This window comes from Cavia porcellus, unplaced genomic scaffold (genome assembly GCF_034190915.1).
Source record: "Cavia porcellus strain 051 isolate PalLab524CR breed Dunkin Hartley unplaced genomic scaffold, mCavPor4.1 scaffold_1, whole genome shotgun sequence".
Classification (NCBI taxonomy): domain Eukaryota; kingdom Metazoa; phylum Chordata; class Mammalia; order Rodentia; family Caviidae; genus Cavia; species Cavia porcellus.
This window is the reverse complement of record NW_026947484.1, coordinates 242,800,636-242,824,646: the sequence shown is the minus strand read 5'-3', so window position 1 is coordinate 242,824,646 and position 24,011 is coordinate 242,800,636. Positions and strand designations below refer to the sequence as shown.

General features: G+C 33.5%; 1 protein-coding gene across 1 annotated transcript in view; it reads right to left on the bottom strand.

The window, feature by feature from the left end:
- Positions 1 to 10,837: 10,837 nt before the first annotated feature.
- Rad51ap2 (RAD51 associated protein 2) overlaps positions 10,838 to 24,011 on the bottom strand; it is a 405,597-nt gene continuing 392,423 nt past the window's right edge. The window contains exon 5 of the mRNA XM_063232414.1: positions 10,838 to 16,739. The gene's annotated coding sequence lies outside the window, so the exon portion shown is untranslated. The remainder of the gene's footprint in view (positions 16,740 to 24,011) is intronic.

Below are 24,011 nucleotides of genomic sequence, written 5' to 3'. Positions count from 1 at the left end.
GCATCACGCAGATGTTAAGCATTTTCAGGTGGGGCTTTTGGATGATGACTGAATTGTGTGTGTACCATACTCAGCTCCACTAAAGAGATGAGTAGCTAAGTCACCTGCTCAGAAGTGGGGCCTTGTTGGAGATGGCTCACTTAGTTGAGAGAGAGAAGGATGCATTTTTCTCTCAGGTTCCAGTTTCATCTCTCTGCTTTCTGGCTGTGATGGGTTCAGTATTTTTTCTCTTCCATATACCTTTGACCTGGAGCCAGCCAACTATGCATGAAACCATGAGCCAAAATAAACTAATCCTTAAGGTTGTGAATTGAATATTTTGTAATAGTGATAGGAAAGTGACTAAGATGTTATTCTTAGCACTGAGATTGACTTTGTAGCTAATTGTAATTCAAGTTGAGCATCTCTAAAAATTTCCAAACCATATTTTGCATTATTGTTTGCACCACTGGAAGATCTTTAACACACACCATTTTTAATGAGGTCATAATGCAATGGGTACTATTTTACATGTAACCTAAAAAATGTTCCAATTCTTTAAGAATCAAAAAGATACTCTCAAAATTTGAAAATATTTCAGGTCCTAGAATCTTGGCTAATACAACATAATCTATGAAATATCTAATGTTTACAACTAAAGTATTATTTGAGGGTATTACAGGACTTTACAAAAAATAAAACTCATCTCTAATGCTTGGTCAGAATTAAAGATAGTTTCTATCATGCCTGCTCACATCCCTATGCTAACTCATTAAGAAGAGAAAGCAATACCTTGCATGTGGATTTTAAACTGTGTGGCTCTTTTTAGATTTTTTAAACAAAGCACTATTTTTCCTGCAGAATCTGATAAGAAACCAATATCTCACAGTGGGAGACCACCAAGCTGCACTTTCTGGAGAAGTGAAGCCCCTTGTCTAGATCTTTTCCCAACTTCTCCTGCAACCTTGTGTACTGAGACATGCAAACCTGGCTATATTGAAACACATGTTCCCTTAGTTGGCTAAATAAGAATTGCATACCTCCTTGCCCCCACAGCTAATGGCTAGAATCAGGGTTTGAGTAGGACCTTGTGAAACTCTAGGGTTGAGATATGAGAAAATATCTCAGCTGAGGCCATGGGACTCAAAAAGAACTATATTTTCCTGGCAGTAATGGTGACAGCCTTGCATACATCAAGCTATTAGTGTATTGCTAATAAGTTTTTGTGCCCAGTGCAATATTTCTCTATTTCTCTTTACAACCAATGCCTGCAAAGTTTCCTTTCCTAGCACTTTGCCATGATCTCCACTCACCTTCCTGATTAATACCAATAAAAGCCATGAGCTTTTGGACTCACAGCCTTTTGTTGCACAGAGAGCATTGGTCATCCCAGAACTTATGAAGTGCGAAACTTTCTCTCTTTGTTTTTATTTTGCATCCATGTGCCATACTGCTGTGTGGGAGAGTTGAACCCTCCACTGGGGTTTTGTTGTATAACTGTGACTCTAATAAATAGGTGATAAGGACATTGCTTTTGCATAGACAATCAGGCCCCATGATGGGTTAAAAAATGAAGTAGTTGATTCAATTCAAAAAAATTTTTTAAACTATTTACCAAGACCTAATACATATCAGGCTCTATTCTGGGTGCTAGGCTTGCTTATTTGACTCATAATTGAACTTAATTTGTAAAATATCCATCAGTAGCTGATGCCTGCTGGGACACAGAGCAAGTGACAGCATGCCAAACTTTGCAGGCATTGGTTGTAAAGAGAGATAGAGAAATATTGCACCGGGCACAAAAACTTATTAGCAATACACTAATAGCTTGATGTATGCAAGGCTGTTACCATTGTGCATGGCTTTTCACTCTCTCATGACTGTGATCATGACCAGAAGCCTAGACACAGTCCAGCATTTATGCTGGAAAGGCCATCATCATCCTTCTCTAACTGTGCCTCAGACCACAAAACATTCTTAATTTAAGCAAATAAATGTAATTGTGTCCCTATTCCTCTCTCCTCCACAGGCAAACAAATTGCTGAGGCAGAGGAAAAACAGTTCTAATGATAATTGCTCTACGAGAAAAAAAAAAAAAAAAAAAAAAGCCTAGCTGGTCTTGGAAGTTATTTCTAATTGCTGTCCTATTTCTGATTGCCTTGCCTTGTTAACTAGCTACCTGCAAAAATGTATTGGCTAAATAATAATGTAACTAGCTACCTGCAAAAAATGTATTGGCTAAATAATAATGTCAGTGAAATAACAAACTTTCGAAGTCATATATTGCATAATTGCTCCGTGCTGAGATTTCTCACAGGTGCTATTTGAGGAAAGAGACTCAGACAGGTTAAGGGCATGATAGGTTCAGAAGGTAGCAAACAGTTTAATTTTAGTGTCCTTCTGGTGTCCTGAAATGCCCAAGGCAGAATGATGTCACACGCTGTGCATTATCCACACTCACAGCTGTGGGAAGTGAAAGGAGGGAGTGACAAGTAGGAAATAGTTGCCAAGATTGGCTTCAAACTCCTGAGCTATCTCCGCCCCCAGGTAGCTGGGCTTACGCTAATGTGTCACCATGCACAGATTTAACTAATTTTTGAATGAACCTAAGGAATCATTAAAGTTCAGTTTTTACCTACCCTGTTCTTCTGAAATTTAAATATGACAAAGGATCAAGAGCAAAGTGAAGAAATGATGATTATATTAAAGAGCCTCAAAATGTATCTTCAACACAGTCTGGAATTTCTCATATAAAATTGTCAAGTGGAAGAAGCTCACACTGAAAGAATTTTCTGACATCTTTTTAAGGTGCCAAATCTGATTTACAGTAACCCAAAGACCCAAAGCAGTACATTGAGATCAAGTTTCTGTGTACAAGGAGCACCTAGTGAAAAATAATTGGTACCCCACACTCTATTTGCAAGGCTCATTTAAAATAACAGGCAAGGTCAAAAGCAGGACTACTCCCCAAAACACCTGCGCATTCACTTCCAAAATGTTCAAGGTTATTAAGTTTCTGTGGCATTACAAAGAAATCTCACCACTATGACATGAATCCTCACCATGAAGCACTGCACACTATTGAGTATGCATGGGATGCTTTGTGCAGCACTGAGAAGTTTGCATTCTCCTTTTAGATTTACTTGGTCTCCCACATTTAAGGATACATATTTGTTTATTTCCTGCCTCACTGCTACTAAGAAAATCAGCCCCTCTCCAAAAAGCCAAATGAGCCTCAGGACTGGGCACTGACATGGAGCTTGTCACCTTTTGGAACATGACTCAGCATGGGAGAGGCTCTATGAGAGTGCCGTGAGGAGTGTGTTACAAATGTAAAATACTCCATAGCCAGACTCTAGCAGCAAATAAACTATGGATGTGACAATATTTTATGTTCCTCTTATTATAATTTATGCTGTGATAAAATGATATCACACCATCTGGCAAATATTATGGATGTACTACTACACATGGTTTTTTTTAGTTATTTTTATATTTTTTTTATTTTAAAGATATTAAATCAAGAGGGCAGAACAAAGCAGAACAGGACAATGTAAGCAACACAGCACTTCACCACAAGACAACCTGATATTAACAGTAGCTACCATAATGTCTTTTTCTTTAAAATAATTGAGCATACCTTCACATACAATAGTATCAAACATAATAAAATAGTATAAAACCATTCAAGAGAATGGCTGTATTACAGGGCATTCAGAACCAAATAACAGAAAATGAACAATGGCTACCATAATATCTCATTTTCAATAAAAAACTGTGATTATACTATCACACATATTAAAATCCAGTAAGATACAATATGATAGAACCAATGCAAATAAAAGAACAAAACCATGGTAGGACTTCAGAGTAAGATGATATTAAATCAGCAATGGCTGTCATAAGATCTTATTTTTTTCAAAATAGCTGTTTATGCTATCACAGATAATAAAATCAATTCCATTCCAACTAATGAATGAAAACATTATAAGGCTCCAAAGCAATGTAATAGGGAATCACGATTACCATAAACTCTTATGTACTCTTACCATTTCTTAAACTAGGGAGATTATATGGTATTTATACATGTGAGTTTGATTTATTTCACTTATGAGTATGGCCTCAAGTTGCATCCATTTATTTATAAATATCTCAACGTGATCATTCCTTATAGCTGAGTAGTACTCCATTGTATACAATACCACAACTTTTTTATCCATTCCTCAGCTGATGGAAACTTAGGTTGTTTCCAAGATCTGGCTATTACAAATTGTGCTGCTATAAACATGAGTGCACATATATCACTGTGATATTTTCAGTTCTTCTGGGAATATGCCTAGAAGTGGAATAGCGGGTTCAAATGGGACTTCCAATAACAGTTTTTTGAGGAATCTCCAGACCGATCTCCACAGTGGCTGTGGGGTCTACAGTGGCACAGCAGTTTACACTCCCACTAACAGTGTAGGAGAGTTCCTTTTTCCCCACAGCCTTTCCAGCATTTGTTGTTGGTAGTTTTTTTGATGCTGGCCATTCTTTCTGGAGTGAGATGGAATCTCAGAATTGTGGGTTTTTTTTGTATTAAAAATGTATAAGAGATTTACTTCAAACTCTTAAAACTTGAATCAGCTGAAAAACAATAGTCCTTCTGTCTGGATCTTTAGATCACTTACAGTGACCTCTTCAGGGCAATTCCAGTCTATCCCTCATCTTGCTCTTCCACTTGTCAGCATCTCATGGTGTCACCATGTTTCTCACCCCATTCTAACACACTGGCTATCTATTAAATGGAAGGGACGGCAGGTTATAAAGTATGACAACCAAGAAATGACAATCACAGCTCTAGCTACTTCTCTTTTATATGAAAGTTGATTTTCAGAGTGGTTTCAATGTGCATTTCTCTAATGAGTAATGATGATGAACATTTTTTCATGTACTTATTTGCCATTTGTATTTATTGATCTGAGAACTGTGTATTCATTTCAGATGTCCATTTTTGGATTAGGTCTTTGAATTTCAGGGATGTGATTTTTAAAAATATTTTATATGTTTTAAAAAGAAGTCCTTTGTCTGAGGGATAGTTAACTAAGATTTTTTTCCCAGTTTTTGGGTTTTCTTTTCACTATGCTGGAGATTTCTTTTGATATATAGAAACTTTTTAATAAGGCATGAACCCAGTTGTTGATTCGGGAAGTATTTCCCATGTGGTTTGATTCCTGTTTATGAATTCTCTATCTACCCCTATATCTTAGATTTTTATCTACTTTGGCGTGCAACAGATTTAGTGCTTCTATTTTAATATTCCTATCTTTGATCCTTTTAGATTTTGCTTTAGTACATGGTGATAGGTATGGGTCTAATTTTAGTTTTCAGCAAATGGAGAGCCAGTTTTTCCAGCCCTATTTATTAAAGAGACTGTCGTTCCGCCAGTGAAAGTGTTTGGCTCCTTTATCAAAGATAAGGTGGTTGAGTGTATTGGTAGTTGTGGTTGTATCTTCTAATTTAGAGCAATGATCTTAAAGTCTCCCAGGCCAGTGTTGATGTGCTGTAACTCACCTTCAGTTCCCTGGATTCACCTAGAATCTTCTTGGCTTAAAAGTGACTTATCTGAGCTAATGAGATATAACAATATTAGTATCTTATTGCAGCATGCCCAATCAGTAAAAAGTGCTATTTTGTAATCCTCAAATGGCAAATTTCAAGGCAGATGTTTTTAATTGAACTGGCAGTAAGCTGTATTTTAAGAATAAACTTTAAAATTTCATAAAATTGTACTGCTAAAGTCTATGCCATGGTGTTGCAAGGATTTTTTTTTTTTGCATTTTAGAATCATAACTCATCATAGAAATTGCAATGCTATAAAATGAAATGTTACAGGATTTTTAAAAGTATTTTTCATCATCTGTTAAAAGTAATAGCTGACTTAAACATTCACTAACCTAATCTTTTCATTTTACTAATACAAATACTACAAATCAACTATAGTGCAAGACTTTCCCATAGTCAAAAAGTCAAATCTCTCCAGAATCAGTTCTGAAATTTTAAGCAAAACTCTTCTGGATCCTAGTATACTACTCTTTCACACATGATGCATCCTTATTGTATCTTAATATATGTGATAGTATAAGCAAGGTTTTTATAGACAAAGAGATAATATAGAAATTGATGTTTGGTTTCTGCTAGCTGGTTCTAAATACCCTGCAATAATTTCATTTTCTTGAATGGTCCCACACTGTCTTGATAAATTTGATGCTATAGTATACGAAGTTAGACTCCAATATTTCAAGGAAAGAGTCACTATGGTAACTACTATTAATGTCAAGCTATCTGGGGGTGAAACACAATGATGGTTATATTTTTCGATTCTGACCGGTGTTGTTATATTGATATGTTCTTTTTTTATCTCAGTCTTCCCCCTTTTTTCTTTCCTTTTTTTAAAAAATTAATTTATTTTTTAGTATCTTTTAACTAAGGGAAAACTAAATTAAAAATAGTGCGATAGATTATAGTAATTTTTTTGTTTCCCTATTAACCTGATTTGAACCCCTGTAGTGTTCTCCATATCTTGTTCTGACTGATTTTATTATATTCTGTTTTGCTTAATAGTATCAAGTTTGAGGGGATAGGCAACCATTTGGAAGGCAACCAGATATTCTATGATGCCCGTTATTATTTGACTGTTATCTTCTTTGGAATCCTGTAAGCGCTCCAATGTGGTTTTATTGGTCTTATGTACAATTTTGTTCAATTCTTTTATACTAGCTGATATAGGCTACTCTTTTTAGGATAACAAGAGGCATAATGGTAACCATTGTTGATCACCTAGTAATCTCCCCCCCTTTTTTTTTCATTTTATGCAATGTCCATCCTCCTGATCTAAATGACTCTGTTTTGCTTTGTCACATTGGGTTTTTCTTTGGTCTGTTTTGTTTTGTTTTTTGTTTTTTGGCTCTTTTTTCAAATCTTTTTTCTTTTCCTCTTCAAAGAAAAAGTTAAAAAAAAACTGTGGAAGTAATGGAAACTAAAATGTGCGATTGTTAGTGTAAAAAAGAGAGGAAGGAAAGTGTTCTAAAGGATATAAATGCAAGTTTATTTAAATGTGTAGGATAGAGAACCATATTGCTGAGTTTTTCTTGGATCATTGAACAGAACTGACTGCAATATCACTGTATTAATCTCCACTTTGTATGCTTTAATTTTGTAATCTGGACAGCTGTTTGTAAGATGACAGTGTGTGATCTATCAACTGGTGAACTCTTACTGTATGTTTTTTCTCTTGAAATTCTGTGTTGCTTCTAGCCTTTTACTGTCTTGCTTCGTTTAGTTTTGTTTTTTTCTTTAAATAAAAAAAACTGATTTTCTAGGTCAAAGTCTGTAAATTCCTACTCCATATACTGTGCAGAACATAACCAATTACTGAATTTACTATAATATATTATCTAAGTTCTTTTAGTACTGGATTTTAAATGATATGCAGTGAACATCTGTTTTCACTAAATTGCAGTTGTAGCAACCTAACTGTTATTAATGTTTATTTTTTAAAGGTACTTGCTGAAGTGGATGTTTTGTAACAAAACATTTTTGATAAACATATAAAAGCAACATATTTAACCACTGTAAGGTTATTCCATTAACTAAAAATTAGATTACTTCACCAAACTTCAGAAACACATGTGAAGATATTGCCATAGGATTTGGTACATTGGTTGTTATGGTTTGTTTCTAGGGGGACACCCAAGCCTCATGCAGTCATGGAGGTGACTCAATCTAGTGCCAGAATGGGAAGTGTGAGTGCTGCACTCACCCAGGGACAGAGCTAGTGTATGATATAAGTGAGGGAAGATTTTTAGGATGTTTAAAGCTTCTTACTCTTTTACTAACATCTCCCTTCCCTGACTTGCCAACTTGAAATATCTGCTTACCCACAGAGGCCAATATGGAAATAAGAAAACTGCCTATAAATCCTTCAAATACTGATTAAATAAATGGAGAAAATGTATTGTACATGAACAACTGAATGTCATTTAGCTTTTAAAAGGGAGGGGGTTTGTTTTTTAAATTAAATAGGTAAATTTTGAGGATTTTACATTAAGGGTAATAATCTAAGAACAAAAAGACAATGTTGCATAATTTCACTTTAGGTAGAATCAAAAATAGTTTAATTTCTCAAGCATTCAAATCAAAAAGTAATCAATTTTCTTAACATTTTTGTCCTGTTAAAACAAATACAAGATATGATTTTCTTGGTTCTTTCCTCCAGAAAAGTATCCAGTCAACAATATAACAGACATCACTGCATAAAATTGTGAATGCGTAACACAGAACATGGAAAAGATTATGTGACAATTAGCCATCAACCATGAACATTTGCTTTTTTTTGTGATAGATTAGAATTACTCTAATTCAATTTCACAATCTTCTATTTGAATACTAGTATATCTTTGAAGAATAATTACATATTACAGGGATGATAAATGATAAATAACTTGGAAAATTCAGACAACAACGTAGAAACTAAATTTATCACATTATGCTCATATTCTAACCAATCTAGCCAAATAACAGAAGATATCTAAAATACACATGATTTGCATATATTTTCCTAAATTTAGTAAGATACACTAAATTCTTTGTTAATTAATAATTTTTAAAATACAGCATCATGTTTAAAAACCATTATATTAAATATTGGGTTTAGATATTATCTCCTAAAAGTTATGATACATATATGCATATATTATATACCATACATTATACAGAATACATTCATTATATATGAACTCTTTAAAATAATTCTTAGATTTTCTCATGAATAAAAATGATAAAATGGAAGTCTTTATTCTGATTCTAGGTTTTCTAACAGATCAGCCCCATCAATAGTTTAAATAAATATTATAAGTATTTAAAACATGTTATTCACTACTTAATAAAATTATTTGACATTTATATAAATTTGAAGATATAATTGCTCACTTGTAACACTTAATTTCTTCCATTACTTCCACTTCTAATATGCTTGTGATTCATTTTCATCATGATCTAAGTTGTCTTTTCACCTTACAATTCCACAAAAGGGATTCATTAAAAGATTTTCCAGTAACAGCCGTTGGGAAATGAGCCTCAGAAATGCAGGCAGGACCAGATAGATTATTCATTGCTGTGGTTTCCTTGGCAGGTAATTTGTTTCCTGTTGTTACATTTAGATGGTCTAGTTAATTCCAGAACTTGGTGAAAATAATTTTTTCTCTTTTTCTTTTTCAATAAAATATCAAATTATTTCATTTTACCCTTTGAGTTATTATAGACAAATATAGATGTTTATTTCATATACTTTAAACACATTTGGTGATTAACTGAGTCTTGATATAACTAAAAACTGAGCAATATGTACTATGCTAAGTGTTGGGGTCAGCAGGAAATTTAGAAACATAAGGCAAGTTCTTTGTCTTTAATACAATATTCTTAACTTTACAGAATTTCATAATTTTAAATTTCTCTACATTTTCCCTAAATTTAAACAGATTATGTACATCATAGAAATATCTAAATGAAGATCGTAAATCTGTTGTCAAGATAAAAGACAAAAGAAACAGGTGAGGCTTTGTATATTCTTCTATTTGTCTGATCAATTTTCACTATATATGAACAGAAAACATTAATGTCTTAGTTACTTTATTCTTTGTTGGGAAAGAATATTTTACATCATCAAACTTGAGAAGGAAAGGTTATTATGTCTCACACTTTGTAGAGGCTTACGTCCATAATTGGATGGCTTTAAAGCCAGGCAGCTCAGGAGAGGGTCTGGGCAGAGGAGAAACCACTCATGGCAATACAGACAGGAAAGAGAAAAAGGATGAAGGGATAAGCAGGGAGAGATAAACTCTTGTGGTCCACAAACCTAGTGATGCATAAGTCTAAAGAGATTTCACTTCTGAACACTATATTCAGTATAAATCCTTCTCTGGACTAATCCCCTGGGTACCACACCCAAAATGCAACCACTCCCAAAACACCTCCTTAAGAGCTAAGGCATGTTCGGGAATATTTTATTTATAAATCATGACAGCTACATTTTGTAGAGAAAAGTAAAAAATCATGGAAATAAACGTATATTTTGCTAAATATATTTTATCAAACAGAAACTATCATCAAATCAATTAAATAGCACCGTTTACATAAATAGAATTTGTCTTAGCAATGATAGCTTAAAATAAATATTTATTAGTGGAAGGGAAAAGAGGAAGAATGAAAATGGAAATTACATTTTTATCTAGCCAGATGCTAGAAATTTTTTATATTATTTAAGTATCTAGTTTAATAAAACTTTTCAAAATGGAAATAGGAATATTTACAAATTGAATAATAGATATCTAAAATAAACCTATAATAAAAATCATCCTTAAGTAAGAAATACCTTAAGTAAGAAATACCACAGTCATTCTTGCTTTTGATTTTTCTTTAGTGAATTAAATTGTTATATCAAGTTTTTAATACATGTATGATAATATAATTTAAAATTGGTAATGGTAAACTATTAATCTAATTATCACCACTGAGAGTGATCAAATATATTTTAGCTCCTCTTATGTAAAAGAATTTATTTACTCTAATGATGAGTTCTGTTCCTTCAATACTGCATGAATTATGTTCATAAAATATGACATTTTAGGCAAAAATATTAACAACTCACAGTATGTAATATTTTCAACATTAATTACAATTATTAGGACAATTTTATAACTTTTCAATTGCACTGTCTTTCCCATTACATTACAGTTTATCTTTTTTAAATTCCTTATTTTGAATACATTTCAGATAAAGTGTAAGTTCAAGTTTTTTTAAGGAAATACAAGGAATTAAATTTGCATAATATATTAGTTTGGGGTATTTTAAATTAAATAATATTTTAGTGATTAACAATGAAAAAGACAATGGCAAACCATAAATGACCACAGAATTCTGTGCAACTCCTTCAACAGTCAGAATAAAAGACAAAAACACAATTCCTGAAGAGCTGGCCCCTAATGAAAACAACTTGAGAAAAACTACCAACTTCCCTTCCTACTTTATCCAGTTTTTCAAATAGAAAAGGCAAATCGACTTTCTGTGCAAATCACATAAGATGCCATAATATTATTTAATTTGCCTACCACATACCCTCCAATATGAGCATGCTTAAAACCTTCTTCCTCAAATATCCTTTCCACATCTCTGTCTTCCATAAGCCTCTTTGACAAAGTGGTCACAGGTTTTTATTTTCATAGTATACAATGTGTAGGTCAGAACCATCTCCCTGAAACTATGTGGATGACATTCCATTTATTTTGGGAATTTAGTGTTAATTTTTATTGCATTTTAAATTTCTTCAATTTTTAACAGCAGTGTTTCATACCACAGTATTTAAAATGTCCACTTTAAAATCAAAAATAGCCCTTCATAAAGAACGAAGAGACCTCAACCTGAGTTGAAAAAGAAAATGCATGTTATGAAGCACTTTCATTGCACACTGATTTCCACTTCAGCCCACTCTATCTTGGGTTGCAATTTCTAATTTTTTATGACTCAGGGAGACAACACTATCACACATATGAAAAGTTAAATGAAGTAGATTTACTGCAGCAAAAAATAGGCAACAAGGAACAATAGGAATTCTGATAAGCCAGTCCTTAATGGTTAGGTGAGGTTGAGTGGGTGGATCAAAGTGTCAACTGTGCATCATATCCTTAAACCATAGCCATGGGACCCTACAGGGCAGCCCACTCTAGGTTTCTTATGCTTTTCTTTTCTTTTCTTTTCTTTTCTTTTCTTTTCTTTTCTTTTCTTTTTTCTTCTTTTCTTTTCTTTCCTTTCCTTTTCTCTTCTTTTCTTTTCTTTTTTCTTTTCTTTTCTTCTCAATCTAGAATGGCTTAGTGAATCCATTATTTTAAATCCTCATCATTCCTCTTTTATGGATGGAAGTGTCCTGGGTTCTATGTAAAGAGTCTTTCAAGATATAAAAACATATTTTTATGATAAGAAAATATAACAAGAGCCAGAATTGTCAGATAGAAACTATAGATAAGCCAAGAGCAGGTCTAAGCCTGTCTCAGGGTCACCTACTCTAGGTTTTACACACTAGCATTTAGTGGACTCATTGGTCTTAAGTGTTGAAAGCAATCCTTTTTTAGGGAAACCAAAAACAAAGCTCAACCAGTGGCTGTGAATATTTTAGAGCATTTTAGAACATTTTAGTGATACAGTGCAAAAAGCCCACTGTGTCATGAGTGTCATAGGCTCACCACTGCTAGGTAGGCTCTGCTGGCCAGGCCTTTCTCATCTCAGGAGACAGTATTCTCTACACATTCTATAATTATTCTTGAGAAACAAAAGTATGATATTGGCCAGAAATTGGTCAAGGTAATGCCACCCAGATAATTTTCTGCATATTCAAATGGCATATCATGACTTCTCTGCAGAAGGATAGAATGAGTTTCCACTCAAATTTCACTTCAGACACACGTATTGACTGGATCAGAAATGTTGCTGAAGGCTCAGATGTGGAAGGCTTGGTTCCCAGCCTGTGGTACTGGAAGTTGTGGAGTTTTGAGGAAGTGGAGATGAAAGCAGGAAGTGAAATGAAGTGAGGACATCCTCAAAATGGATATTGAAATAGTGGCTCTTCCACCTCCTCTCTCTTTAAACTTCCCCATAGCCATGAGGGAAACAGGTCTTTTCAGCCACAGTCTTCTACCTAAGTATGCTTAGGCCCAAAGCAGTCAAATACATTGGTCACAGACAGAAACTTCTGAAACTATGTGTCAAAATGTTTTTGTCTTATTAGTTGAGTATTTCAGGTGTCCTGGCATAGTGAAGGAAACCTACTTAATACATCAATACTAATGATGTCATGCACATAACAAGAAAATATGGAAAGTAGTGTTGATTACCTAATAAAGCTCCATGGGACCCTAGGTTAGTCTCATGGAAATGGCTTGAAAGAGCAAAGGATAAAAATTGGCTTTTTTTGTTGGTTGAAAAGCAGTATAAAGATGAAAAGTCCCATATATCCTGTAGCTCACTAAATATGGAACATTCAGCCTTATTGGGTTGTCCAGATGTGAGAAGGACGAGGAAGGAGTAGTAGTAGTGAGATGTAAACATTGTCAGCAGTCCTCATAACATGTAGACCTTGATTGCATACAAAGGTGTTGAAATTATCTAACACATATTTTATGAAAACCCTGATAAAAATACTTGGATGAACATTTACAGACATATTTCAGCAAGTCACAGTAGAGTCTTAACAAAAAAATAAATAAATAAGATAAAATTGAGGACTTTAGCATATATAACAAGCAAAATATAAAAGTCAGTGAGCAGACTAAAAAATAAAATGAAAATAACAAGGAATAGTAATGTCTAATTAGAATACAGCAATAGAAAATATCCAATCTGAACAACAGAAAGAAAAAAAGACTACATTAAATGAAGAGCTGTCCAAGGACCTGTGGAAGTGTGACAAATTTGGTTCATTTTTGGCAGCAGAGATCCGGGAAAGAAAAACAATACAAGTAAAGTACATGCAAGAAAATTATAGGTATACTTTCTTAATTTAGCCAAACACATAAGCCTCTAGTTTCATGACCCTGTCCAAATCTAAAATAGAATAAACCAAAAGAAAGAGACATGAAGGTATTTTACACATTATTGAAAAATGAACAAAAACTTGGAGAGGTAAATAAAATCATGGAAAGCTGAAGAGACAAAGAGAACTATTGCAGTAGAGAAAAAAGAACATGAAGAGATAAATATTTATTTGTAGAAGAAAAACAATTAAATTTGTATAAGAAAAATAATTAAATAAATTAAATTATGAAGACTACAAAGAAGTACATAATATTTTCAAGTGCTGAAAAAAAAAAAGAAAAGAAAACAACCAAGCTTAATTCATCCATCTGGATAAATGTTCAAGTGATTAATGAAACCATTAATCCTCCCCAAATTAACAATGTCTTATTCCACTTATATAACATTCTTGACATGGCAACACTAGAGAAACTAACAATATGTTAGAGATTGTAAATGTTGAGCGTGAGGATGATGGTGAAGGACTATAATAAGGGTGATCCTAATGTGATGGAAATAAGTGTATGGATGATATCAATACAAATGTAATGGCTGTAATTCTATACTGTACATTTGCAATATAATGCAAATAAAGAAAACTGAGTAAAGAACAAAGAATATACCTGCATTATTCTGACAACTGTAAGTGAATCTAAAGTTATTTCAAGCAAAAAAATCAGTTAAAAATATCTAGTGAAGTCTTCCTTAAATCTCTTTTAAGATTTAAAAAAATTAAAGAAATTAACAATTTTAAGTATTAGAAATTCAGTTAGATTTTGTTACAGATCAATTAAATCATGATTTTTTTTAATCTTTCTGAAACAGGGTCTCACTGTGCAGTTCAGGCTGGCCTTGAGCTCACTTTTATAGCCCACACTGGTCTCAAAATAGCAGTGATCCTCTTGCCTCAGCCTCCCAAGTGCTAAGATTGTAGGCATGTGTCACCACACCCAAATTTAAATCATGATTTCTGAAATTGAGGCTTGAGAAAATTGTTGTTTGGTTGGCTGTTTTTTTTTTTTTATAATTTATCACGGATAATGTCCAACATAATAATTTAACTAAAATAATTGTCCTTGTACATATAGCTTCAATAGCAATTAATAATTTGTATCAGCATTATCCAAAATGCGTTTGTTTTCTGATAGTTACCTTTCTATTCTTTATTTAGTCCTTTTAATTAAATATTTTTAGATTTCCCTTCCTTTTGTTTCTGAACTATTTCAAATGAAATAATCTATGTCTTTCCATTTCAGTCTACAAATTATTTCAGATAAATGAACTTTTGTTCTTTATATAACCCCATGAAGTTATGTACCTAACAAAATCAATAATTACATAATATCATAAATACTTATTGTAAAATACCTAGTTCACACATCATAAATACTTATTGTAAAATACCTAGTTCACACTTTATTTTTTTAATTTTATTTAAGGAAAAAAAACACAGAAAAAAGGTACAAGTAATACAGAATTTCAAAAAATATACATTAGGAAATCACTAGTTAATAGATTACATATTGTCATCTTAGAAATAGTTGTTCAAGTTACAAAATTAAAGCACACAAAGTGGACATTCAAACAGTGAGGCTGCAAACATTTCTGCTCAATGATCCAACAAAAACTCAGTAATATGGTTATCTATCTTATACACTTAAATATACATGCAGTTATAGCCTTTAGAGCACTTTCTTTTCCACTCTTTTTTAAAACACATTTTGGGTTTTATTGCTCCAACAGTTCTTATTACTTGTTTTTTGAAGAGAATAAAACCAAATGTGACATAACAGAACAGAGTCAGTCAAATCAAAAGGATGGACATAGTACATTATATAAAAACAGAATACAAAGTGATCAACAATGGTTACCATAATGTCTCTTGCTATCTTAAAAAGAATCGCCTATATCATCATTTATAATAAAATTGAACAAAACAGTACAGAACAAAACCAATAAAACCAAAACATTGAAGACGTTACAGGACTTCACAAGAAGATAATAGTCAAACCAGAATGGCATCATAGTGAATCTTATTGTCTTCAAAGTAGTTGCCTATACCCTCAAACTTGATACTATCAAGCAAAACAGAATAGAGTAAAATCAGTCAAAACAAGATGAGAAGAGCAATACATGGCTTCAAATCAAGTTAACAGGAAATCAAAGTGGGTTACTATAATATATTCTGCTCTAGCTCACACACTTTTCAAACAAGAGTGAAACCAATAAGTATGATTTAAGTGAAATATATAGTAATCATAGTTCTTAAAATCACTTTAATAATCATCCAAATATGACATTTCCCTTAAATTTTAGCCAATTTGTTCTTTGGTTGATTTTAATTTTTAAATTTTTATTAACATGTGTTAATTGTACATATCAATGTGTTCCAGTGTGATATTTCAATACTGGCCTACAGAATGCACTATTCAAATATGGTCTGCTTTCCAATATCTAATAAATCACTATTCTACATTCAGATTGATTGTCACTTCCACCTATGAGAGGAAACATTCCTTCCTGTGTCTTCCTTATGTCTTTTAACATAACATTGTAGTCAATGTTTAGGAGAACAATTACATACAGGGCACGTAATTTAGAGTATTATTTGTAATGGTTGCCCAAGGAGCCAAATACAAAGAAATTACAGGCAATCAGTTTACAACACTAATGACATAGAAAATCCTGCCAAGGGCCTGGATCTCATGGCAATAACCTGCATGAGTGCAGATACTAGATAACATAGAGTGCATGCCAATGATTCATGCAAGTCTATTTCACAGATCCACAGAGGAAAGGCTCACAGAACAGTGAGCAGTCTATACTGTTGGGATGAAGGATCTGTGTCAAAAGACTGAGGGTTGTTGAGTAGTGTAAAGAAGCAATGCTCAAAGTAAAGACCAGGGCCCCCAAAAGTACCACAATGATAATGAGGTTCTGAGCTCCAATGATGAAAACAGCCAATTTCATGTCAGGAAGCAAGCATGACAAGTTTCTGCTGGAGATTGAACAGCACACAGCTTCCTCTCTGGAGCCATAAGTGATGCTCAGAGTGAGGATCAGAGCTCTCCTAAAGTAAACTTCAGCCATTCTCAGCAACAAGATCACAAGCTCCTCTAATGATAACATCTGGGTTCAGATCAGGGAGGCAGAAGTCTCTGAAAAGATAGCAAATTAAGTAAAAAAATACAAATCCATGAGGCTATATAGCAAATTAAATTAGAAATAATAACTTATGTAAAGGCAGAAATAACAACCTTAGTAAATGAGTTATTCAACATAGTGAGAGAAGAAATAGATTTTTTTAAAAATACAGGGACATGGGAAATTGATTGAAACTTTGAATGGACAATGCAGAAAATAATCAGAATTCATGAAACAAATTCAAAGAGGTATTCAAGAAACAAAATTTATTGACATGGAAATTTGGGAAATTGAAACTTTGAATGAACAATACAGAAAACAAGCAGAATTCATAAACCAAATTTAAAGAGATATTCAAGAAACAAAAAATTCTATTGAAATTGGCAAAACCATTTAAATGAAGCTGAGGATAGAACTTCAGACCTTGAGGACAGGATCGCAGATAGCAGTCATGAAAGGGGAGAACTTATAAAAACAACAAAACAGCATGAAATGACAATCCAGCAGCTACTAGATGATGCCAAGAGAAACAATATAAGACAAGTAAGCATCAGTGATGATGCAGGAGTCTATATAAATGATATAGCTTCAAGTTTTCACAGAAATAAAAGCAGAAAATTTCCCATACATGGGGAAAAACCTGATATAGAAATAAGTGAGGCATACAGCCAGACAGTTACAACCAACATAAATCTACACCCAGACATATAATAATTAAGGACACAGACATTCAGCATAAAAACAGAATACTACAAGCTGTTAGAGAAAAGTCACAACTAATCTTTCAAGGAAAGCCTATTAGAATCATGGCAGACTTCTCAGCACAAGTCTTCAGGTTAAGATGAGCTTGGAGTGAAGTATTTCAAGACATAAAAGAAAATAACTTTCAACCCAGACAATGTACCCAGAAAAACTCTTTCAAATTTAGTGGAGAAACAAGATACTTCCATGAGAAAGAACAACTAAAGAAACTCATGTCTATAAAACCAACGCTAGAAAGAATATTGAAAGACATACTAGACAGAGATAAAAAATGACCACAATTTCCAGAACAACAACAGAAGGAAACCACCAGTCTGGACAAGAAATTAAACAAGGGAGGAAAACAAAAAACCTACAACAGGAACAGAACATGTAAAAGTCAAGTCAGTACATACCAGTGATATCCATAAATGTAAATGGGCTCAATTCACTTATTAAAAGAAACAGGTTGACAGAATGGATCAAGAAATAGGATCCTACAGTATGCTGTATTCAAGAAACATATCTAACACAAAAAGAAACACATAGATTAAAAGTTTAAGGATAGAAAACAGTATTCCATGCAACAGGAACCCAGAAAAAAAGCACAGGTAGCTATTCTGTTTGCAGACAATGTGAACTTAAAACCTAAAAGCATTAAAAGAGATAAAGAAGGCCACTACATACTTATAAGCAGAAAACTACAAGAGGAAGAACTAACAATTATTAATATATATATGCACCAAATAAAGGTGAATACAACTATGTAAGACAAATATTAACAGACATGAAAAAACAAATACACAAGGACACAATTGTAATAGGAGACCTTAACACCCCACTGTCACAAAGTTATAGATCAACTAGAAAAATAAATCAGCAAAGAAATAACAGAACTGAATCATACCTGTGAGCAAATGGACTTAGTGAATGTCTACAGAGTGTTCCCACCAAGTACATCAGAATATACATTCTAATCAGCTGCACATGAGACATTCTCCAAAATACACCATATATTAACCTATAAAGCATTCTTAACTAAATGCAAAGGGAGCAAAATTATTTCATGCATAATATCTGATCATAGAGCACTAAAACTGGAAATCAATGGCAAAAAACCCTACAAAACCTGCATAAATACATATAAATTGAATAAAAACCTTATGAACAACCAGTGGGTTACGGATGAAATTAAAGAAGAAATAGAGCAATACCTACAATACAATGAAAATGCAGATACAACATACAGTAATGTATGGCATGCAATGAAAGCAGTCCTAAGAGGGAAATATATGCAATAAATAGTCACATCAGGAAAACAGAACTAGCACAAGTAAATAACCTAATGCTACATCTGCAGCTTCTAGAAAAGGAAGAGCAAATCAAACCCAAAGCTCATAGAAGAGGAAATTGTGAAGATTAGAGCAGAAATTAATGCAATTGAAACAAAAAACAGTACAAAGGAGTAATTAATCAAAGAGCTGGTTTTTTTGAGAGAATAAACAAAATTAATAAACCTCTGGCCAACCTTGTCAAAGAAAAATTCAAATCTATGCAATAAGGACTGAAAAGAAAGAATTACTATAGATCCCATGGAAATTCAAAAGATCATAAACATCTACTTTGAAAATCTCTACTCACATAGGGTGGAAAGCATGGAGGAAATGGACAGATTTCTAGGAACATATGAACTACCAAAGCTCAATCAAGAAGATTTAACAAATTTGAATAACCCAGTATCAGCTACTGAAATAAAAAATTCTGATTAAAAACTTACCAACAAAGAAAAGCCCAGGTTCTGATGGATTCACAGCTGAATTCTACAAAAAATTTAGAGATTTAATGCCAACACTCCTTAAACTCCAATGAAACTGAAAGAAAAGAAGTCCCCCCTAACTCATTCTTGGAGGCAAGTACCACTCTGACACCAAAACCAGAGAAAGACCCAACCAAAAAGGAGAACTATAGACCAATCTCACTAATGAATATTGATGTAAAGATTTTCAATAAAATATTGGCAAATAGAATACAGCAAATTATCAAGAAGATTGTACACCACAGTGAAGTGCAATTTACTCCAAGAATGCAAGGATGGTTCACCATATGCAAATCAATAAATGCAATACACCACAACAGAGCCAAAAATAAAACTCATATGATCATCTCAATAGATGCATAAAAAGCTTTCAATAAAGTCCAACAACTTTTCATGATAAAAAAACTTAGATAAACTTGGAATAGACAGTATGTACCTCAATCTGATACAGGCCATCTATGACAAACCAACAGCCAACATTATTCTAAATGGACAAAAACTGAAAGCCTTCACTCTAAAATCAGGAACAAGACAAGGATGCCCACTATCACCACTCCTATTCAATATGCTTCAGGAAATATTAGTCAGAGCAATCAAACAAGCAGGAGAAATAAAAGAAACAAAAATAGGAAAAGAAGAAGTTAAATTATCATTATTTGCAGATGACATGATACTTTACATGGAAGACCCCAAAAACTCCATTAAAAGACTACCAGAGGTAATAAACAAATTCAGGACTGTAACTGGATACAAAGTCAACATTCAAAAATCAATAGTATTCCTGGAAACAAAAACTCCCTGAGAAAGAAATTACTGAAATATCACCTTTCACAATAGCATTTTTAAAAATGAAATAATTAGGAATCAATCTAACCAAGAATGTAAAAGACCTATATGCTGAAAATTATAATACTCTTAAAAAAGAGATTGAAGAGAGTATTAGAAAATAGAATTATATTCCTTGCTCTTCATTAGGAAGAACCAACATTGTGAAAATGGCCATACTGCCAAAAATGCTACACAGATTCAATGCAATCCCAATCAAAATGCCATTAACATACCTTACAGATCTAGAGAAAACACTCCTAAAATTCATTTGGAAACAGAAGAAACCTAGAATAGCAAAGGTGATTCTGGGCAACAAAGGCAAGATAGGAGGCATCTCAATTCCTGACTTGATACTACATGATAAAGCCATAGTAATAAAATCAGCATGGTACTTGCAAAGAAATAGACCTGAGGATCAATGAAACAGAGTAGAAGATACAAACACTACTATAAAGACACTCAGCCAGCTTATATTTGACAAAGGGGCTAACTTGTTCACTGGAAAAAAAGACAGCCTCTTTAATAAATGGTATTGGAAAAATTGGCTTTCCACATGCCAAAGACAGAAAATAGAACCATGCCTATCAACCATACACTAAACTAAAGTCAAAATGGATCAAGGATCTAAATATTAAAACAGAAACACTAAATCCAGGCTTGGGCCATGCCCAGGGACATTCTTTCAATCCAGAGAACTGGGCTGACAGAGGAAATGAGTTCTGGCACACCATCCTGAGCCCCAGGAGAGTTGAAGATCATCACTCCCAATGGTCAAGGACCCATCCAGATTCCAGCCACACTGGACTTCAATTTGGGAGATTTTGTGGCATGACTAGATTAAACTCAGCGACCTTCTTCAATAAGGGGAGATGAGAGCACATGAAGTGAGTTCCAGAGCACTGGTCCTAGCCCAGGGAGATCTTTGGACAATCATCGACAGTGGTTAAGTGCCCACTCAGCTTCCTGGAACACTGGAGGTCCTTTTGGCCTGATTGGACCATGCTCAGCAATTGCCATTCAGTCCGAGGAGCTGAGGGCATAGCCGACAATTTCCAACACGCCCAGGGGAAGCCTTGAAACAACACTTGAAACACAGAAATATACAGAAATGACAAAACAAAAGACTAAGATGCAATCTCAAATCTTCAAGTTATCCCAAGAAAGCCTAGGAGCCATGTACGTAGAAGAAAATATATTGCATACACCTGAAATGTATGAAATAATAGCAACTGAAATAAAGAAGCAATGCCAGGAACTTTAAAGGAATTCAAACTAGAAATAATCTTCCAGGTAAAAGAACAAATGATAAAAGTAACAAGAGATGCGAAACACATCTAAAGAAGACAGTTAAAAAATTAGAGGAACAAAAAAAAGATAGAATCCCTGGATGAACAATATAAGAAATGAACAGAATATATGAAGCAGATCCAAAGAGATATACAGGATATCAAAAATTTGATTGAAAGTTTTCAAAACTGCCTCAACAAAGTGAAGGTATAATTTCAGACCTCAATGATAAGATTGCAGCTAGTGAACAGAAAAGGAAAGATCTTTTTAAAATAACAAAGAATTAGAAAACAACATTTCAACAGCTGCAATATGATTCAAAGAAAAACAACATAAGTTTGATAGAGATAAATAAAAAAGAAAGGGACAACACAAATGATATCAAGAAACTATTTACAGAAGTAATAGCTGAAAATTTCTGAAATATGAGAATGGAAACTGACATATGGATTAGTGAAGCATATAGAACTTCAAATAGCCATAACCCAAACAAAATTACAACAAGACATATAATAATCACCATCCCAAAAATCCAACATAAGAATAGAATATTAAAAGCTGTTAGAGACAACAGACAGATCACCTATTAAGGAAAACCGACCAGAACCACAGTAGACTTTTCCACACAAAAAGTGAGGTCAAGAAGAGCATGGAGTGAAGTATTTCAGATCTAGAGGAAAATGACATTCAACCTAGACTGATGCACCCTGCAAAACTGTCCTTCAAAATCGATAGAGAAATAAGATACTTCCATGACAAAGCTGAAGAACTTCATGATCACCAAACCAACACTGCAAAGAATACTAAAAGACAGTTTAGATACACATAGGAAAAAAAAACAACTACACAAGGCAGATAATTAAACAGGATGGAAAGACAAAGATGTAACAGCAGAAAGATAAAATGTCAACAATAAACCAATATATAACAGTTATAACCATGAATGTAAATGGTCTCAATTCACCAATTAAAAGAAACAGACTGGCAGAATGGATCAGGAAACAACATCCTACCATATGCTGTCTACAGGAAACCTATTGAACCCAACAGGAAATTCACAGACTGAAAGTCAAAGAATGGAAAACAATACTTCATGCAACAGGAACCTAAAAAAAGCAGGAGTAGCTATTCTGTTTGCAGACAATGTGAACTTCAAATCAAGAATGATCCTAAGAGACAAAGAAGGTCACTACATACTGGTTAGGGAAAAACTTGAAGAGGAAGAGATAACAATCTTAAATATGTATGCACCAAATTACAGAGCACCCAGTTATATAAAGCAAGTATTAATAGAAATGAAAAATCAAATAAGCAATAACACAATTATAACAGGAGACCTTGACGCACTATTGACACTAAGGACAAAAAATCAGCAAAGAACAAACAGAACTAAATCACACCTGTGAACTAAAGAACTTGATAGACATATACATCCAACAATATCAAAATATACATTCTTCTCAGCATTACATGGGATATTTTCTAAAATAGACCATATACTAGCCCACAGAACATATTTAAATACATGCAAAGGAGTTGAAATTATCCCATGTATGTTATCAGATCACAGCACCATGAAACAAGAAACTAATGATAAAACAAACTATGAAAACTCCACAAACACATGGAAATTGAATAATACACTCTTGAACAATCAGTGGGTGACAGGGGAAATTAAAGAAGAAATTAAACAATACCTACAAGCAAATGAAAATACAAATACAAATCCACCAGAATCTGTGGGATGAAATGAAAGCAGCCCTCAGAGGAAACTAAATAGCATTGAAATCCCACATTAGCAAAACAAAATGAACACAAATAAACAACCTGATGCTATACCCCAAACAACTAGAAAAAGAAGAGCAAGTCAAGTGCAAAGTCAAGAGCAGAGGAGAAATTATAAAAGTCAGAGCAGAAATTAATCCAACAGAGATTAAGAAAACAATCCAAAGAATCAATGAATCAAAGACTTGGTTCCTTGACAGTCTCTTTAATAAATGATTCTGAAAAAACTGACTCTTCATATGCTGAAAACTAAAACTAGGCCCATGCCTATCACCATGTACTCAACTAAACTCTAAATGGATCAAAGATCTGAATATTAAATCAAAAACACTAAATCTGTTGGAAGACAAATTGGGTAAAAACTTGAAGACATAGGGGTAAAAACAGAGAATTCATGAAGAGGAATCAAACTGCGTGGAAAATAGTTCTCAGAATCAATAACTGGAATCATGTCTTAATAAAAAGTTTCTGCATGTCAAAAGAAATCTCCAGCATAGTGAAAAGAAAACCCACAAACTGTGAAAAAATCTTCATGAACTATCCCTCAGAAAAAGGACTTCTGTCTAGAACATATAAGGAATTTAAAAAATCAGATCCCCAAAATTCAAAAACCCAATTCAAAATGGGCATCTGAGAGGAATACACAATTCTCAGATGAAGAAATACAAATGGCAAATAAATACATGAAAAATGTTCATCATCATTTGTCATTAGAGAAATGCAAATTAAAACTACACTGAGATTCCATTTCACTCCAGAAAAAATGGCCAGGATCAAAAAAACTACCATCAGGGGCTGGGGATTTAGCTCAGCAGCGTAAGCACCTGCC